The following is a 19,533-nucleotide window of genomic DNA, read 5'->3' on the forward strand; positions in this document are numbered from 1 at the left end:
TAATGCACAAGGAGAAGGAAAGAAGGCAAACTGTAATAAATCCACTATCATTAAATTTCAGTACTATATGAAAGAAGGCTAGTCTTGCTATGATGGCCACACACGCATCACATAGTATAGTTTCAATCAGACAAATGTAATTCTGAAAACACACAACTGCAACTTTCCTTTTGAGGTTTATAATTTGGAAACTGCAGCTGTGTTGCACGATTGATCATGAAATATTTATAAACTTTGAGGATATGATTTCCAAACTTCACCAATGAAGCTCACATATCAATTTAATTGCAATCATAAACTTGACTTTAACATCTGGATTGTCACAGCCTATGTTTCTTGATCATCTTAACATTTCCAGCATCTTCATTTCCAAATAGCAAAGGTATTAACTGGGGATCAGGCTCCATTCATAAAATATGACCAACACATTTTTCTGTGAGGACTATAACCAGGAGTGTTTTTACTTAGTTCTGATAACTCCTTTGTCACAGGTGGCCTGAGCAAGTAATAATCATTATTTTTTTTTGAGCCTTTGTTATGTGCCAAATGTGATTAGTCAAAGGGGTCCAGGCCCCTGGTTCTCAGACATGAATTTACATCAGAAGTACCTGACAGAGACTGGTTAAAATACAGCTGCAGGTCCCCAATTATAGAATCTCTGAGTTCACAGGTAGGGGTAGGAGGGCCTAAGAATTTGGATTTCTAACCAGTCCCTAGGTGATGCTGGGACCACACTTGAGGAACCACATATTTATTTTAGGCAATAATAGGAACTAAACTTCCAAATCCTAGTAGATTAACTCAACAAAACTGCCGCTTGCTCTCATGAAGTCCTATGTGGGTGGGCTGTGCCCTCTGTATATATAGCTTAAGCTTCTACCCAGCAAGAGAGGAAGAGGAAGCAAAACTTCCTTCACTCACTTGGGATCTGGATCCCTCGGCTTCCCATTCACTCATTAGAACTCATCCCAGAAGCCAAAGGGGATTCCAAGCACATGCAGTCCATTTCTCACATGGGTACATAAGGAAAAATAGCAACTTCGCCCTTCACCCAAGTGAATGAAAGTGGGTGTGCTTGAATCAGCATGTCAAAGCACTGGAATCAGCATACTGGTGATTCCTCATTGAAGGCAGTGAGAATAACCTGAGAATGCTTCACATTGTGTGTATGAGATAATTTAGGCCTAGGGATTAAAGAGTAAGATTCTCTCATAAAATAATGGCAGATCCAAGTTTGTAGTTCTCCAATTCGTGTTGGAAAATTGATTAGAATAAATGGTTGAATGGATTGAATAAAATGGGTAAGTCCTGACTCGGGAGCAGAATTCAATGAGAGATTTGAAGGAATACTACCCTTCCTCTTCCCACCACTCCAAAACTGAGCAACACTGTGGTAGGTCTCTATGTATCACACAGTACTGTTCTTGCAGTGCCTGTTTCTTTTAAAGCAGGGTCCAGGGGTTGGAGAGATGGCTCAGCAGTTAAGAGCACTAACTGCTCTTACAGAAGACCCAAGTTTGATTCCCAGAACCCACTGGCAGCTAACAACCGTCTGTAACTCCAGGTCCAGGGGAATCCAACACCCTCTTCTGAACTCTGGGGGCATTGCATGACATGGGTGCACTTACACACCTGCAGGCAGTACATTCATATGCATAAAGTAAAAATAATAAAATATTTTAAAGTAGGGTCCATAACTTCAACAACAGAATCTCCAGCACTGAGCACACTGCCCATCATATGGAATAAAGGTGAAGATACAGACCAATTTAGCTGATGGCACTAGGTCCTTTGAGGTAACCAGAGTAGCAACACGGTCCACACAAGACTGAAGAAAGAGATTATCCTTTCATTTTTTTGAAGGATCGTTAGTGTTTTAAGGAGAATTACTGTTTTTCAAATACAAAAAAGAAAAAAAAAGAAAATCTCTGAAGGTGTTAAATACATCATTATACTAGAAACAGAAATGCCAACCAAGACCCAGTTTAATAATTAGGTCTATAACTCCCTTAAGGTTTATTCTAGTATCAATTAAATTCTCAAACTTTCTCTATTCTTTTCATATGGAGACCATCTTTTGCTTTATACACCATGAATTTAAGTATTTCTGTGGATTAATTTTTTTCTTCACAGCTTTGACCACACTGGATTGACTTTTTCAGTGACATAGATCTGAGGAAATTTCTCAGAGTATATAATCTGTAAATGGACCCTGCATTTTGATAATTGCCCTGTGGGTAAGACTTCTCATTTGGAGACATTGAGTGGTAGTAATGAATAGTCTATAATGATTCTAAACTTATGAATGGGAGAATGTTTTCACATGCATTATATCAACAACCTTTTTGAAATATTGGTGCATTTTAATTCTTATCTGTCAAGATTGTTGCTCAATGACCAACAAAGTCAAAGTCCACCATTACTGCTGCTGCTTACACACACACACACACACACACACACACACACACACACAAACGTGCATGTGCTATTAACATCCATATTATAGGGAATGGAGAGATGCCTCAGTGGTTAAGAGCACTGGCTGCTCTTGCAGATGACCCAGGTTTGAGTCCCACCACCTACATGGACGCTAACAGCAATCCCTAACTCCAGTTCCAGGGAATCTGACACCCTCTTCTGACTTCCAAGGGCATTGAACTACATGGGTGCAACTACCTACATGTATGCAGTATACTCATACATGCAAAATAAAAACAATAAACTATTTTTAAAAATCCAAATTATGGGGTCTGGAGAGATGACTTAGTGGTTAAGAGCACTGACTGCTCTTGCAGAGGACCCGGGTTCAATTCCCAGAACCCACATGGCAGCTAACAACTATCCATAACTCCAGTTTCAGGGGATCTGACACCTTCTTCTGACCTCCACAGGCATTGCATGACATGGGTACATTTATACATATGCAGGGAACACACTCATACACATAAAAATAAAATAAAAATCCAATTTGTGCTGCAGCAGGATCTAGATTTAGTAAGCATTACTTTCTTGACTTGCTCAATCATTCATTCATTCATCAAATTCTCCTGAGTGCCTGCCTATAGTCTCTACATTTTGGGTCTGAGAGATCCAGGAGCCAGTACTGAGTCTCTGCCCCATGAAATTTACATTATTTTAGAGGACCTACATGAGCAACCAGCACAGGAAATAAATGCAATTTCTAATAGTGGTAAATGCTGTGAAGAAAAAGAAAGAAGGTCAAGGAGACTGGAAGTAGCCAAGAATGGAGGTCCTTACTAAGTCTCTTATTACTACTGTAGCAATTTATCACATACTTGGCACTTCAAAACAACACAAATTCATTCTGTTGTTCCTAAGCCAAAAGTCCATCATGGGTTTCCCTGGGCTAAAATAAAAAAGTTGGCAGGGCTGTTTTCTTTTCGGAGGCTCTGTTTCCCTGAATTCTTTGGTTCACTGATCTCCTTTCAAAGCCAGTAGTTTGGCATTTTCAAGTCTCTCTCTGACTTAGCCTTGTGATTCCTATGATTACATTGGCTCTACCTCCAAATACAAGATAACTCTTCTATCTCAAAATGCTTAATCCTACCTGCAAGGCCTCTTTAGACATCAGGATGAGGACTTCCAGCAGAGCTACTCTCTTGGCTCCTGTAGAGAGTCAGGGAGGGCCTAGCTAGTAGCGTGAGCCTGGGGGACCTGGCCAAAAGCTCTCTAGATGGAGCAGGTGCAGAAGCTTAGGGTGAGCTTGGCACTGTGCAGTTAGAGTGCACTGCCCAGTATGGCTGGCGGGGGTAGAGACGTGGATGGGATAGGTTAGAGGCCAAGTGTCCCCCCGCCACACCCCAGCTGGGTTAGACACCTGAGCTTTTTTGTCTTCCTGGGAAACACTTGCCCTTTCTCTGAGGGGAATAGGAAGCTTAACGGAGGCTTCTGAGAGGAGACAGGTATAGTCTCACGTGATTCTAGAAATACACTTGTAGAATTTCTTCTGGGGTGGAAGTTTTAGGAATGAGCAAAAATGCTTCCCTGACTTCTTGGTGAGTCAGTTAAGGAAGAAAGAAAGAAAAGAATGGATGTGACCTGCCTTTACTTCCATCCTGTGAGGCCCTGAAGCCTGTGTACTGAGGGGTAAAGATACTTGGGTACAAGAACTGAGATAATCTTGGCTCTATTTCTTTATTTTCATTTTTCCCCTTAGTACAGATAAGAGATATATAGTTGTCTAAGTACTGGGAACATACACATTCTGTCTGAGCCTTGTGAACATATATAGACTGTAAAGTACTTTGTTAGAAGTACTCTTGATCTAATTAACATTCACTTCTGGACCTTGGAGCGCAGCTCAGTGGTGGAGTGCTTGCCTCCCATGTGCGGGGGGCCCTACGTTTGGTCCCCAGATATGTTAGCTTTCTTCATTGCTGTAATGAACACCTGAGAGAAAGCGTTTTAAAGAAGGGAGATTGACATAGCTCAGGTTCAGCGGTTTCAGTCCAAGTCAGCTGGTCAGCTGGCTCCATTGCTGGTCCATGGCAAAACAGAAACATCACAGAGGAGAGGCAAGGAGGGGAACACTGCTCAGCAGTGGCAGCCAGAAAGCAAAGAAGGGGCCGGGGATAAGATACCCTTCAAAGACATGCCCCATGAGGCTTCTCCCATGAGGCCCACCTCCTACCTTCTACCACCTCTCAACAGTATCCTCATACACTCATCCATCAAGAGATTCACTCATTAATTAGTCCAATAGCCTCCAACCTCAAGATTTACCAGTTAGGGACTCAGCCTTCAACACATGTGCCTTTAGGAAGGATACTTCCTATCCAGACTGTAATACTGACACTGGAAAAAAAAATCTGTGTCATCCTGATTTAGTCACTAAAATATTAAGGAGATTTGGTAATTTAAAAATATTTTTGTAATATTATTTGTAATGATGTTCTTTATAATGTAGGTAATTTTGCCTACAAATTAAAGTGACCTGACCTGGTTTGCCTGTCATACGGCCATATTGATTGCTATTCTCTTGTTACTATTTACACTCTTCCAAGACTTTTATATTTAATATTTTTAAAATATTTTATTTATTATTTATATTTTATGTGTATGCATTATTGTCTACATGCAGGTAGGTGCACCTGTGTTGTGCAATGCCTGGATCCCCTGGAACTGGAGTTACAGACAGTTGTTAGCTGCCATATGGGTGCTAGGATTTGAACCCGGGTCTTCTGCAGGAACAGTCAGTGTTCTTAACCACCGAGCCATCTCTCCAGCCCCCTGTATTTAATATTTTTAAGATTTGGCTGGCATTAAATGTAAGCTGACCAACCTAAAAACAAAAGCATTTTCCCCATTTAAATTATAAAGGATTTTACCAGAATGATATTTTACAGTAATCTTTAACTAAAAGATTTTCTCACATTTGTAAGAAAACTACATGGCTCACTGTTCCCTAGAGATCATGCAGCAATTATTTACAAGTCAAGATTTTTCTTCTTTCTCTTTTTGAAGTTTTTCCTTTTTAGAAATATGAAGTCAGCAGCTTAGAACTAAAGACAATAAAATTCACAGTTTTGCAGCTGTTCTCCCTGTTTATAGGATGTAGGGCTCCAGCTCACCCTACAGTGTTGTTTAGAAAAGAAAAGGCCCTCCCTGGGAATGTGCAAAAGATATTCTGACAAGAGCGTCATATACTAAATGCTGTGTTCACAGCAAGACTTAAAGGCAGAGCATCAATCAAGAATTTAAGGGAGAAGGGAGAGAGAACTGTGTTTGTTTTGGCAAGGCCTATGTTATTACAACAGAAGCATGTGGACCAGTGTGGACCATAACCTTGCCTCCCAAAAGAGCCAAAGTCACAGAAAGGCTGTAATTGCCATAATTGTAAATAAGTGGCTCAGAGAAGTCTGTATTATATCATAGGGGCTTTCCACATGATTATAACATTGAGTGGCCTGTTAAAAATCAATTGAAAATAATAGAAGTATGAACTGATAGATCAAAAAATGTCTCTTTGTGACCTTTCTCTTGAATTCTGCCATGGGTATGGGACTGGAAATTGCATGCAAAACAGGCTCCTAGCATGTACAAAGCCATCTATGCCACTGGAGGCATGGACACTGGATTTTAATTGGGAGTTTCAGTTATTCTAAAGATAACCATTTTTCTTCCTTGGACTAATGGGATTGGAAAGAAGTGGAACTGAACTCTTGAAAAGCTTTCAGAGGAAGGATTATGTTGGAAGAGATAGTGAAAGTCAAAAATAATGAAAAGGAAGAGGAAGAGGAGCAGGAGGAGGAGGAGGAGGAGCAAGAAGAACAGGAGGTGGAGGAGCAGACAGGTGGAGGAGGAGCAGGAGGAGGGGGAGGAGGAGCAGGAGCAGGAGGAGAAGCAGCAGGAGGAGTATGAAAAGAGATGAGAAAATAGAGGTAGAAATAGGAGAAAATAATGAACATGTTAAAAAGAAATAGACCAGGAAATTTATTTAGGAAAGGCTAGAGGGAAAGACTTTTCTCATCCTCTTATTAGTACTTAGAACATGGCTAATAGTTGGCTGGTCTCATTAACTTAGACTGAACACCAAACCCAGATGAAAGTGAAAAGTGTCATGAATTATCCAGAGGTTTCCAAACATCTGGGGTTTTGTTATCAAACAGGTAAAGCAGCTCAGTGACTGACTGGACTGTTTACTTTGCATTTATGTACTGACATGATGTGACAAACATAGAAAATGCATCTCCGTGTCTGCTTTAGTAGTTTCACTCAGGACAGCCTCTGCAGGCATGTGCTTGGTCTGGCCCCGGTGCAGCGCTAAGCTGCCACTATCTTTGTATATTAGAAGAATTAATGTTAGGCACACTGTCATCACCCATGAAAGAGGGTGACAGTGTTCTGAAAGCTATTGCCAAATAGTTGGAAGGAATGAGATTTCTTTCATTTTAACAGCTTAAAGTTCACTGGTGTTCAAGAGTTTCAAAAATCATTTTGATTTCATTTTAATCCTGTAAACTATGGAGTAGCAAGTCCTGGTGCTACTGGAAAACACTCTGTAATAGGGGCTGGCAAATATGTCCTTAAAGGGCCAGATGGCAAGTGTTTGGGGCCGTATGAACCATCGCCCCTCTGCTCCTGCCTCTCAGCTCTGTACTAGGAAAGCAGAAGCACACAATGCGTGAACAGCATGCCAAGAGGATGACTGTGTACTAACAAAACTTTATCATGGATAATAAAATTTGCAGTTTGCAAAACATTCATGTATTGTGAAACGGTCTTTTGATTTTGCTCCAACCGCTTAAAATATATAAATGGGGCTGGAAAGATGGCTCAGTGGTTATAAGGGCACTTGCTGATCTGTTCTTTTACAGACCTGAGTTTGGGTCCCACCACCCACATCAGGTGACTCACAATAGCTTGTAACTCCAGCTCCAGGGGAATATGATATCTCTAGCCTCCCTTGGCACTACACGCACACATACACACACACAAAATTAAAAATATTATAAATAAATGAATAAATCTTTTTTAAAAAGAAAAATATGGGGCTGGAGAGATGGCCCTGGAGGTAAGTTAAGTACACTGGTTGTTCTTGCAAAAGACCCGGGTTCAAATCCCAGCACCAACATGGTGGTTAACAACTGTCTGCAACTCCAATTCCAGGGTATCCAATGCCCTCTTCTGTCCTCTGGGGGTATGCATGATCCAGGTGTGTTGGGGGACCCTGCTGCTAAGGTTGTAGTCCTCCATGTCCGGATAGCTCTGAGTGGCTTGGCGCTATATGGAAGGACTCTCTTTCTCAGTGGGGGCCTCCTGCTCTCTGCCTGACTTACCTGGAAAGTGCCACCAAACACAGATGCCTGACCTTATTTGGAACATGACCTTTGGCATAGTTACCTGCAATAAAACTGCCCCCAGCTTTTTTCTATATGATAATTAGGCATTGCCCTATAGCCAGATGATAGGATCCCCCTACCACATGTAAATAAAGCATACTATGAACACCTATCAGCTGAAGCTTTGGCTGCTGCCTCCACACTATATTTTCCTTGACCCCCACTGAATAAACGGAGCTGTGTCACTGAATCTGGAGCTGTATCACTGAATCTGCACTCCCGGAAAGTCTTTTTCCATTGTGCTCACTGGCCATCCTGACCCCATTCATCACTTTTGCTCCCTTTGTCCTCATGGATCAGTGGCCAACAACCCATGAGGGGAGGGAGAGACCCACACAGGTGTACTTACATACATGCATACATGTAATAATAAAAATAATAAATAAAATATTTTTAAAAAAGAAAAAATATATAAAAATGTTACTTACCTCTTAGGCTATACAAAAACAGTTATTGGGGTGGAACATAGTTTGATCAACTTTTGCCTTAAAGCATGAGAGATTTAGATTAATAATAATGCAATAGTCACAATAAACTTTTGCAGCCTGTTTAAAATGTGCTGAGCACTATACTAAACACTACATATTCAACAGCAATTAAATCCTCAAAATAGCTCCCATGAGGCAGACACTCTCATTTCTTTTAGTGTACGAAAAGGAAATGAAAATGCAGCGATGTCAAGTAAAGAGCTACTGTAGACAGTGGTGTGGACTGCTGCTGCGTAGGGTGGCCAGTCCAGGGGTCCATGCATGAAAACCTCGTCCTCCAGCCTCCGTGGTACTTCAATGTCAAGAGACATCTGTGCTCCTTATTTTCACCAAGGGGGGTAGTCTGTTAAGTACCTTGCCCAAGGCCACATCATTATTAAGTATGAACATCAAGTCTTGAACCCCAAACTTTTAGTTCAAAACCTCTGCTATATATAGTGCTGAAGTGATTCCCTGCATGCCTTATTATTATTATTAAAATAATGTATAGTCTTTATTACATTTATTTATTTGTGTGTGTGTGTGTGTGTGTGTGTGTGTGTGTGCGCGCGCGCATGCATGCATGCACATTTGCCCCAGTGCATGTGTGGAGGTCAGAGGTCAGCTTGCAGGGGCAAGTTCTCATCTTCCACCATGTGGGTCCCGGGGATTGAACTCAGATTGTCAGGCTTAGCAGCAGCCATCTTTACTGGCTGAATCATCTCACTATTTCCCCCTGCAAGTCTTCTGTGTAGTTTATACTCCAGAAGTAGTTATTGTACAAAACCTGATTTGTTCTTTTCTTTTACCAATTCTTTCTTACTTCTGCAGACTAACAGACTCAGGCATTTACTCCTGCAGTTAGAAGGGTTTGTCCCCTGGGATGCTTCATGTAACCATGTGTTCAAGTGTCAGAAGACATTAAACAGCAGTAGCAAAGAATATTGTAAGAACGAAAACATTGTAAGGATGGAAACATTTGTTTTTACTTCTGTGATTCTTTCCCAACCCAGCCAAGACCAAGGTGAACAATAGTTTAAAATAGCAAACTGAAATGTATCACCCTATTGAAAATAACATTACTGAGAGTGAATGAACTATCCAGGGTCTGATGAGGTCAGCTGATGGTGAGCTTGCCTAAACATAATGATAAACTCACAGCTCCAACTGACCAAAAATTCTACTCTTCAAAGCATTTCTGCCAAATGTTTCTTGTGCTCATTTTCTTTTCTGTCCCCACCTAAACCTCCATCCCTTCTTTCCCTTGATGGCTGAAATGGTCTCCCATTTGTTCTTTTTACTCCCAATCTCCCTGCCAGCCAACAATACACCATGCCAACTACAGTTAATCTGAGAATAATATCCTTAAAACTCATTTCACAGCCCAGTTTGAGCCTCTCTGTCGGTATCCTGTTGCTTGTGGCATCCAGCTCAAACTTCTGAAGCAGGATCCCAGGGCCTTCTAAATGCGGCCTGATTTTCTCTTATCCTTCCTTATCCCCTATTTTAGTTGTCAAATGAACCTTCCTGTTTTCATCACCTTGAATAAACATGCTCATGCCCAGCTCTGAGTCCTTGCTTACTCATGTTTATTTTCACACGGTTGGGGTGCTGTGTCAATTTCCCCCTTTTCTATAGAGTTTCATGGGGCTCCCTGGCAGACAGTCATATCCATTTGTATTGTACTTCTGTATTTGACCTCTTCCTGTTTTGGATATTTTCAGAATCATTTGTTTCTGTATTCTCTACCCCAGAAGACCATGAACTCTTCTAGCTGGATCACTTAGCTCTACTGCAGCAGCCCTATATTCTACATACCAAACTGTTACGTAAGCAATGATTTTCCTTCATACTTTCTCTGTCTGAACTTGAGATCTGATTACAATTTGCCTGTTTTGTTGGGCCTACACAGAAAAACAAGTCAACATACGAAACACGACTAAGTTTTAGTTTGTCTTGGGATAGTCTGACTTCTTCCCTGGGGCTGTGCCTGAGTTCTGGCATCTTCCACAAAGCCAAGTGCTGGGGGACAGGAGACACTGGGTTCTCTGTCCTTGCTCCAGATGGGATAGGCTGAGAGCTTGTCATCTCTGTTCTCAGCCTTGATGGTCTTAATGGTCTTCTGCTGTTCCCATGTCATGCTGGGAGCCTAGGGATCTTTGTGAAAGCTGCTTATATTTCTGTCAGTGTGCACAATGTGGCCGTCCCTTTCCATGCTGGCAGCCTTCCTAGTGGGCTGCTTAATGTGGGGCATAGCCCCCCTCTGCTCCCGGGACTGGCTCCAGGCCTCCGCCTCTTCCACTCCTAAGTCCCGGGAACCGGGGAAGTTTGGAGAAACTTCTTCATTCCTGTTTCTTCAGGGAGTGAATAGTCTCTTTCCCCAAGGGTTTAGGCTTTTATAAAACAAAGACACAAAAGCTATGGTTTGCCCTGTTTTCTACTCTATGGTGTAGCTCTCTGGAGTGAGAGAGAGCTGAGCTAGTGCTAGAGTGGGGGCTGGGTGGGAAAGAGTTATTGGAAAGGGAAGAAAACATGATAATACAGGAGAAAGAGAAAAGATTTAAAAACAGCATGTAGTCAGGTTTGGGGGATGTTTCCCATAGTCCCTGACTGATACCATTGGAGTTACCCTGGAAGCCTCATGCAGTCTTCCTCCCTTACCTCCCTGAGGACAGGCTTCACATTTACAATGACAGTAACAGGCACAGCTAATTCAGTAACCAGAATTTTCAGTGCATTCTTTCTGTTTATTCCATTCACTTTTACGATGGATTAAAGTTAACGAGCATTGCCACAATCTTTAAGCAAAAAGGCATCAGCTTTCAAATAGTTGCTTTTTCATCCTCTTGTGACATCCTTTTCTAGAGAGAGGACTGAGGAAAAGAAGTAGAATCTGTTTATAAAAAAGAAAAAGGCTACCAGTGACATGGGTGGCAGTGAAGTTTCAGCAGGTTACTGGCAGGAAAACCCCACCTGAGGACATAATTCCTTGGCATAACTCATTCATAGACAGTGTTCTTTGGGCTGAGTCAAGAACATCCCTATCTGCTTCATCCAAATGAATCCAAGGTATTTCTGCTAATTGTAGAGGATACTAAGAGTGCACCAAAGGAATGCCCAGTATTAGTAGTGGGTACAGATACACCAGCTTTAAAGGACCCAAAAGACAGTAACAACTTTGGAGGTGATGCCCACCCTGGAGTCAGGCCCTGTGACTTGAATTGCAGATTTTATTAACTGTGGTACTAGGATGTGGCCACCCCTGGTATTTCTAATTTCTTCCTCCCCCAAATGGGAATGCATAAGATGTTTCTGTAAGATTGTGAAGTATTGTGCTGGATAGCTTTAGTTGTCAACTTGACACACCTGGGAAGAGGGAATCTCAACTGAGGAATTCCTTCCATGGTCATGTCTGTGGGGCATTTTCTTGATTGTTGAGTGATGTGGGAAGGCCCAGCCCACTGTAGGTGGTGCCACACCTGGGCACCAGTCCTGTGTTGTATAAGAAAGCAGGCTGAGCATGGACCAAGGGAGCAAGTTAGTAAGCAGCATTCCTCCATGGTCTGTGCTCCAGGTTCCTGTCCTGAGTTCCTGCCTTGGCTTCCCTTGATGATGGACTGTGCTTCAAAGCCAAATAAACCCTTTCCTTCCCAAGTTGGTTTTGGTCAGAGTGTTTTGTCATAGCAACTGAAAGCAGGCTAGAACAAATATAACTGAGCAGACTTGCCCTCTTCTCAGAGCATTGCTTGGCACACTGTAAGCAGGATGTGTTGTTTGCTATGTTTTCAGTAAATCTTTTCTTGTTTCTCTCTCTCTCTCTCTCTCTCTCTCTCTCTCTCCCCCCCCTTATTGATCATATATTTTAGCAAAACCCCCAAAAAGATCATCTCTAAAACTGTTTATGGTTTACCATTCTGTTTAGCATGCAGCAAATAGAACTGCAAAAGATTGATCACAATTTGTCATTTGGGGCACTCAGCCTCATGGCCTCCATACAGCCATCACTCTGAAATGGACAACTGTTTTGTGGTTTGGGGTTCCATCTGAAATTTTAGGCAACTGGTTTCTAGTCAGTCCATACATAAATGTGTATGTTTAATTTTATCAAATACAAGGAATCAAAAGCCCAAGAAATGCTGGATTAAGCAAACATTAAAAATACATATAACTGGCTGGTGAGATGGCTTAGCAGGTATTGGCTTGCCACCAAGCCTGATGACCCAAGTTCAGCTCTTGGAACCCACATGGTGGAAACAGAGAACGAATGGACTCTCTGAAGTTGTCTTCTGATCTCCAAATATGCACCATAGCATATCCACACACACACATGAACTTACACATACACACACACACACACACACACACAAATGCTTGAAAAAGGAAAAGTACATATATCAGTCCATATACCTGAAAATTTGAAAGTAGGATATAATTCTGTGCTAGCTAGTTTAATTCACAGACTCAACATAAGGTGGTAATTTAGCTGCTAACATATTCCCATGTGTATCCTTGGAGAGTCTGAAAGATGGTCATTTCAGGAAGCTTTCAAGAAAGAGTACTTTCTCAGAAGTCACTAAAACATCTCCTCCAGTCTCAGTGACCTAGACATTGTGTCATCACGTGTTCTTGAAACAGTTACTGTAGCTAGGGGAGAGGACAGCAACCATTGGCTTAGATCTGAGCTACGTACCCTCTGTGGGTGAACGGTGACATTCAGCCTTGTTCAAAGTGCAATGGCTCATTGGAAGTATGGATACCTGAAATAAAATCAGACCAGTTACCCCAAAGAATGAAGGGGGGGCACTTCAAAGCTAAATAAGGTAACTGTGGCACCTGATGAGAACTTAGGTTTTACCATTTCCGAAAACATCCTGCTGTCCACTAAAAAATCTGTCACTTCATACTTGACACTGGATTGGTGTTTTTTGTTATTTGTTTTGTATTAACAGCAAAACCTATTATTCATATATGCCTTAGGCTTATGGAATAATAACTACTCACAGAATTGAGTCAGAAGACTCTACCTGTGGAAAAATTCATATTAGGCATGATTGTGAAGGACTGAGTGCTCACAAAGGCCAATTCATATATTTTAAGAGCCATTCTTCATGGTGTCCTGCTTTCAAAAGAAAATTTTAATAGAGGGGAGAGATAAGAGAGAATGATGGGAGTGTGAATATATGATCATGTACACTATGCACATACATAAAAGTGTCACAATAAAACCCAATATTTTGTACAATTAATATGAACTAATACATTTTAAAATATTTTATTTATTGTTTTTCAAGTTTTGTGCATAAATGTATTGCCTGCATGTGTGTAAGTGCACCTGTGTCACGAAGTGTTCACAGAGGTCAGAAGAGGGTGTCAATTCCCTGGAACTGGAGTTATGGATGTTTTTTAGCTGCCATGTGGGTGCTGAGAACCAAACCTGGGTCCTGTGCAAGAGCAACCAATGAGACATCTCTCCTTCCCCAAACTATTACATTTTTAAAAATAGAATTTTAATAAGATAAAGCTTTAATAACTTGAACAGATATTTAGATATTTAATCCACCTGATGAACTAGCAATGGGTAATTTAAAATTGTTATGGTAGACAGGTGCTTTAAACATTGACCCATTGGCCCCAGTGTGATACTCCAGTGTTCTCAGCCTTTTCTGCTGAGTCACACAGGTAGGATGTTCCACTTAGGACAGGTTTCTATGTGCACTAAGTACTTCCATGTTTCCTTTACCCATCCCACCACTCAAAAATCATATCAGAATTCCATTGAGTGACAGATGTGTTTATAGGTATGCACTTGAATTTGCTCTGCTTTATAAAATGAGAAAAGTTATTCTCTGTGTTGGTTATTTGCCTCATTACTGTGACAAAGTACCTGGCAAAGACAACTCAAGGAAGGAAAGGTTTATTTGAGCTTACAGTTGCAGGGGATACAGTCCATTAAAGCAGAGATGCTATGACAGTGTTGTCAACTTCAGACCTCAGGGCACACCTGTGAGGTTAAGACTAGTCTCTGAGAGTGCCTGTGGAGGTTTGTCTTGATTAAGCTAATTGATGTAGAAAGATCCTTGTTAATTGTGAGCAGGACCTTTCCCTAAGTAGGAATTCTAGGACTGAGTAAGATGGAGAGGGTGAATTGAATCTAGCCTGCATCAATTCAAAGCTCTCTGCTCTTAACTATGGATACAATGTGACCTGCCACTTGACCTAATCTCCTGCCACTTGCCCTCCCTGCAGTAACAGACTGGAACCTGGATTTGTGAACTAAAAGAAATCCCCTTTCTGGGGCTGGAGAGATGACTCAGCAGTTAAGAAAGAGCACTGGCTGCTGTTTTTGTGCAGAGGACCTAGGCTTGATTCCCACCACCCACATGGTGGCTAACATCCATCCATAACTCCAGTTCCAGGGGAATCTAATGCCTGCTTCTGACCTCTGAGGGCACTGCACAACATGGGTGCATTTACACACATGGACACAATCCACGTACACATATAAAATAAAAATAATAAATAAAATATTTTTGAAAAGTAGTCCCTTTTCTTCTAAGTTGCTTTTGTATTTTATTACAGCAACAGGATAAGAAACTAAGACAGAAGATATGGTAGGGGTAACCCTACTCCAGTCAGGCAGCAAGAGCAGTGATCAAAGTTCAGCTCACTTTTTCCTTTTTACTCAGTCTAAGACCTCAGCCCATGGAATGGTGCTGTCCACATTTAGGATGGATCTTCCTACTCCAATTAACCTACTCTAGATAATCCCTCATAAACAGAAGGAGAAATTTGTATTTCCATGGTCATTCTAAATCCAATCAAGTTGAAAGTCAAAATTAGCTATCACACTCCCAAATTTTAGTTTTGCTTTGCAGGTTAAGCTAGATTATGCTATGATAAGAAACAACTCTGGGGCTAGTCAGATGGCTCAGCAAGTGGGGGTGCCTGCCTCCAAGCCTGATAACCTGAGCTCAATTACTAAGACCAAAGGACAGAACTGATTCCTGAAAATTATTCTCTGGCCTCGCCTCTATATATGTACCATGACATGTATGGTCCCACACTCATATACACACATACATACACATACACAAACAAATAAATAAAATATAATTTTTAAAGAAATAACAGTGGTTGAACATAAAAATATTTTCATTATCAATGTGAATTTCAGTAGAGGGATCCTCCCAAAAACCTTGCTAACAGAAATGTTACTTAAAAGTAGCATACATGGTCTCAGAGCTGGGGAGAGGGAATATTTCTAATGGCAAACTCATTCTTAGTGTTATGGCTTTAGAATGCTACCCATCATTTGGTTCCCACTTCATGACCAAGATAAGTCACATAGGTCATGTTATTTGCGGTCAGGGAAAAGCAATTCCATCATATGCCCTGAGAAGGAAAGATGGAATATTTATGAACACCGTAATTACCACTGCAGATTTAAAAATAGAAAAAAAAAATCATTTTTGAAACTGAATTCTGAGTTCCTCACTGTTCTGTTTGTTAATAGCATCTCTTGCTGTCCAATACAGCTCAGTTGGTCAAGCTTTCAAGCTGAAGAGGGTCCTCCTCGATCATCTTCCCCATGTTTGCTGCAGGGAAAGAAAGACTTTTGTGTCTTCTGCTGATGCTTATTGTCCAGAGAGTCTTGAGTGTCAACTTGACACAGCCTATAGTCATCTGGGAGGAAAAGCCTCAATTAAGAAATTGCCTAGATTAGACTGGTCCATTGACATGTTGTGGGGGATTGTCTTAATTTTTATGTAGGAGGACCCAGCCCATTGTGGTGGCACCATCCTAGGCAAATGGTTCTCAGATATTTAAGAAAACCAGCTAAGTGTGAGCCTGCGAATGAGCAAACCAGCAAGCAGTGTTCCTCCATTGTTTCTGCTTCAAGTTCCTGCCCTGGTTTCCTTAAGTGGTGGACTGTGACCTGGAAGGGTAGGCCAAAGAAACCCTTTCTTCCCCTAGTTGCTTTGGTCATGGTGTTTGTCACAGTAACAGAGAGCAAACTAGAACATTTATTATCTGCAGATTTTAATTTAGAAGAATGTAATATTGTACACATATATGCTAGTATGTGATATAAATAAAAGCAGGGCCACTGTGCAATATGCTTACTACCAAATGAAGAAAATAGGTCTCCTTGGGGCTAGAGAGATAGCTTAGCAGTTAAGAGCATTTGCTGCTCTTGCAGAGAACCCAGGTTCAAATCCTAAAACCCATATGGAGGTTAAAAACCATCTATGTAGGTGTTTGGGGGAATCCAATGCCTTCTTCTGACATCCATGGACATTGTACAACATGGGTGTATTTACATACATGCAGGTAATACACTCATACACATAAAATAAAAACAATAAAGAAAATATTTTAAATAAAGAAAATAGGTCTCCAAGAACCCAGTGAAAAACCAGACTGAAAACTTAACTAGCTTCCAATATTAATCAATAAATACCAATATATGTACATTTACAATGTTTTAGATTCAGTAAATTTAGAGATTCGCTAAAATGCTAATTATGTTTGGTTATAATAGTGAGTGGTATATTAACTTTTATTTTACGTTAATTGCAACTTTCTAGAGTAAATGTCTTAAATAGAAAAATAATGATCTTGTTGCATTTGTGGTCAGGTGAAATGTAGGAGAAGCAGTTGCGGTGGGTGGAGTTCTAGGTGATCCTGAGAATCTTGCCTTCAGCACACACATGGACCACATGTAATCCTTTCTCCTTGAGTGTGGAAGGGACTGTGAATGCCATGGAATGTTATGCTATATAGTGAAGAGATTTTGTAGATGGAAATTAAAGTCCGAAATCAGTTGATTTTGAGCTAATCAAAAGGGAAATTATCCTGCATGGGCCTGAACTAATTAGGTGAGCTTTTGAGAGACAGGAATCAGCAGCTTCCTTTGCCTGGCCTTGAAGAATTCAGCTGTTGTGTTGGGGCTGGGGCAGGGGGTTGTGAGTGGCAAGGACAGAAGGTGTCCTTGAGGGAGTCTGAAGGACAGCTGGCAAGCAAACAGGGACCTGGTGATGCAGCTGCAAGGAAATGAATTTTGACAACACACAGGGAGCACGAAGGAGGATGCCGCCTCAGATGGGCTAGAAGCCTCTGCCTACGTAGCCTTGACATCAGCCTAGCACAATCTTTTGCAAAGAACTTAACTGACTAGTGCCTTCCGGCCCTGCTGATCCATGGGGACCAAGGATGATAAATTGTGTTGCTCTAAGCCACCAAGGTTGTGGGGATTTGTTATGCAGTTCTAAAAACCCAAGTGGCAATGTCAATAAGTGCCAGAAGATTCCATTGCATAAAATCAAGAAAACATGAGGATAAACACACATTGTCCAAAACAAAACCAATTCTTCAGGTGGAAATGAGAAATGCAGTTAGCTTAGAGGGGAGTCAGTCCCTGGGAAGGAGTAAAGAAACCGCTAGAGAGCTGAACATTCCCTGTATCTTGATGTGGGTACTGCATCTGGGCACTACCGTATACATACATAAAAAATACTAGTGGCCAGGTATGGTGGCACATGCCTTTAATCCTAACACTCAGGAGGCAGAGACAGGAGGATCTGTGAGTTCAAGGCCAGCCTGATCTACATAGGGAGTTTCATGACAGCCAGGGCTATATAGTGAGACCTTGTTTCAAACAAAACAAAGCAATGATTTATATGTATTTGTAAGGCCTGCAAGTACTTATGTCTTGATAAAAAATAGGGCCAGGGATTTGGCTGAGTGGGTAAGAGTGCTTGCTATGGAAACATGAGGACCTGTGTTCAGATCCTTGGCACCTATGTAAAAATTAAGTGTGATCATGCACATCATAACCCCAGCACTGTGGGGTGTGGAGACAAGAGGATCACTAGAGTTTGCTGGCTGCCTGCCTAGCTCCAGGTTCAGTGAGAGACCCTGTCTCAAGAGAGTAAGGTGGAGAGTGATAGAGCAAGACACTTGATGTCCTCTTCTGGCTTCCTGGCAAGCGCATGCATGTGTGCTTCTTCCCCTACATGTATACATAACACACACACACACACACACACACACACACACACACGCACACAATTAAACTCACAGAGCTGGATAACAAAAACCAAAACTTTCTGGGGTAAACCCTGTGCATTTCAGACACTCAAGAAATAGCTTTTTGAAAATTTTACAGTCCTAGGAATCAAACCCAGGGCCTTGCACATGTGAGGCAAGCACTGTGTGACTGAACTACATCTGCAGAGCTCTTGTTTGTTTTGAGACAAAGTTTCCTTATGCAGCCCAGAGTGACCTAGAGCTTTATATTTGATTCAGACTGGCCTTGAATTCTCTTCCTGCTTCCCTTGTAGTGAAGAAATATCTTTTTGATTGTAGTAAAATATACACAGAATGAAATGTATCTTTTAAAAAAATATTTTATTATTTTAGGTGTACACGTGTATTGCCTGCATGTAGGTAAGTGCACTCATGTCGTGCAAAGCCCGCAGAGGACAGAAGAGGCTGTTGGAGCCCCTGGAACTGGAGTTATGGACAGTTGTTAGCTGCCATGTGGGTGCTGGGATTCGAACTCCAGTCTTCTGCAAGAACAGTCAGTGTTCTTAGCCGCTGAGCCACCTCTCTAGCCCCTGAAATGTGTCATTTTTATTCATGTTACGTAACAGTTCAATGACGTCAAGCACATTATTACTGTTGTGCAACCACCACCGCCCACCTCCAGAATGTTTTCATTATTCCAAACTGAAAGAAATGTGTCATATTGTTGAGACACCAGACTCTGTTTTGTTTCAGCCATGTAAACAAGTCAGAAAACAATACAGAATGATTTTCAGTACCTCCCTCATATTGTGCTTGCTTAAGTATGAGCCTCCCCTGTGCTCTGATATACTTCCAGGTTTTTGTGAAGTAAAAATTCTTGGAAGGTTACTTTTTATCCTACTCAATTGTATCACAGGGATCAAGTGGTTTTTGTTATTTTAATCATTCCCTTCTACCCCACCTCTTATTATTTCTCCATTCAAACTACAGTCTGCTTTGTAATTCCCAGAAATCACTAAGACCATTTGGCATTTGCCCTGCACCTCCTCCAGAGATGCTGTCACATCCTTCTATGCCTGCAGCGCTTTTTTTTTAAGTATTTTTTTTAATTTTTAAATTTTATTTATCATTTTTATTTTATGTGTACGAGTGTATTGCCTGCATGTAGGTAAGTG

The sequence above is a fragment of the Nannospalax galili genome, unplaced genomic scaffold (genome assembly GCF_000622305.1).
Source record: "Nannospalax galili isolate Female #2095 unplaced genomic scaffold, S.galili_v1.0 scaffold128, whole genome shotgun sequence".
NCBI classification, from domain to species: Eukaryota; Metazoa; Chordata; class Mammalia; order Rodentia; family Spalacidae; genus Nannospalax; species Nannospalax galili.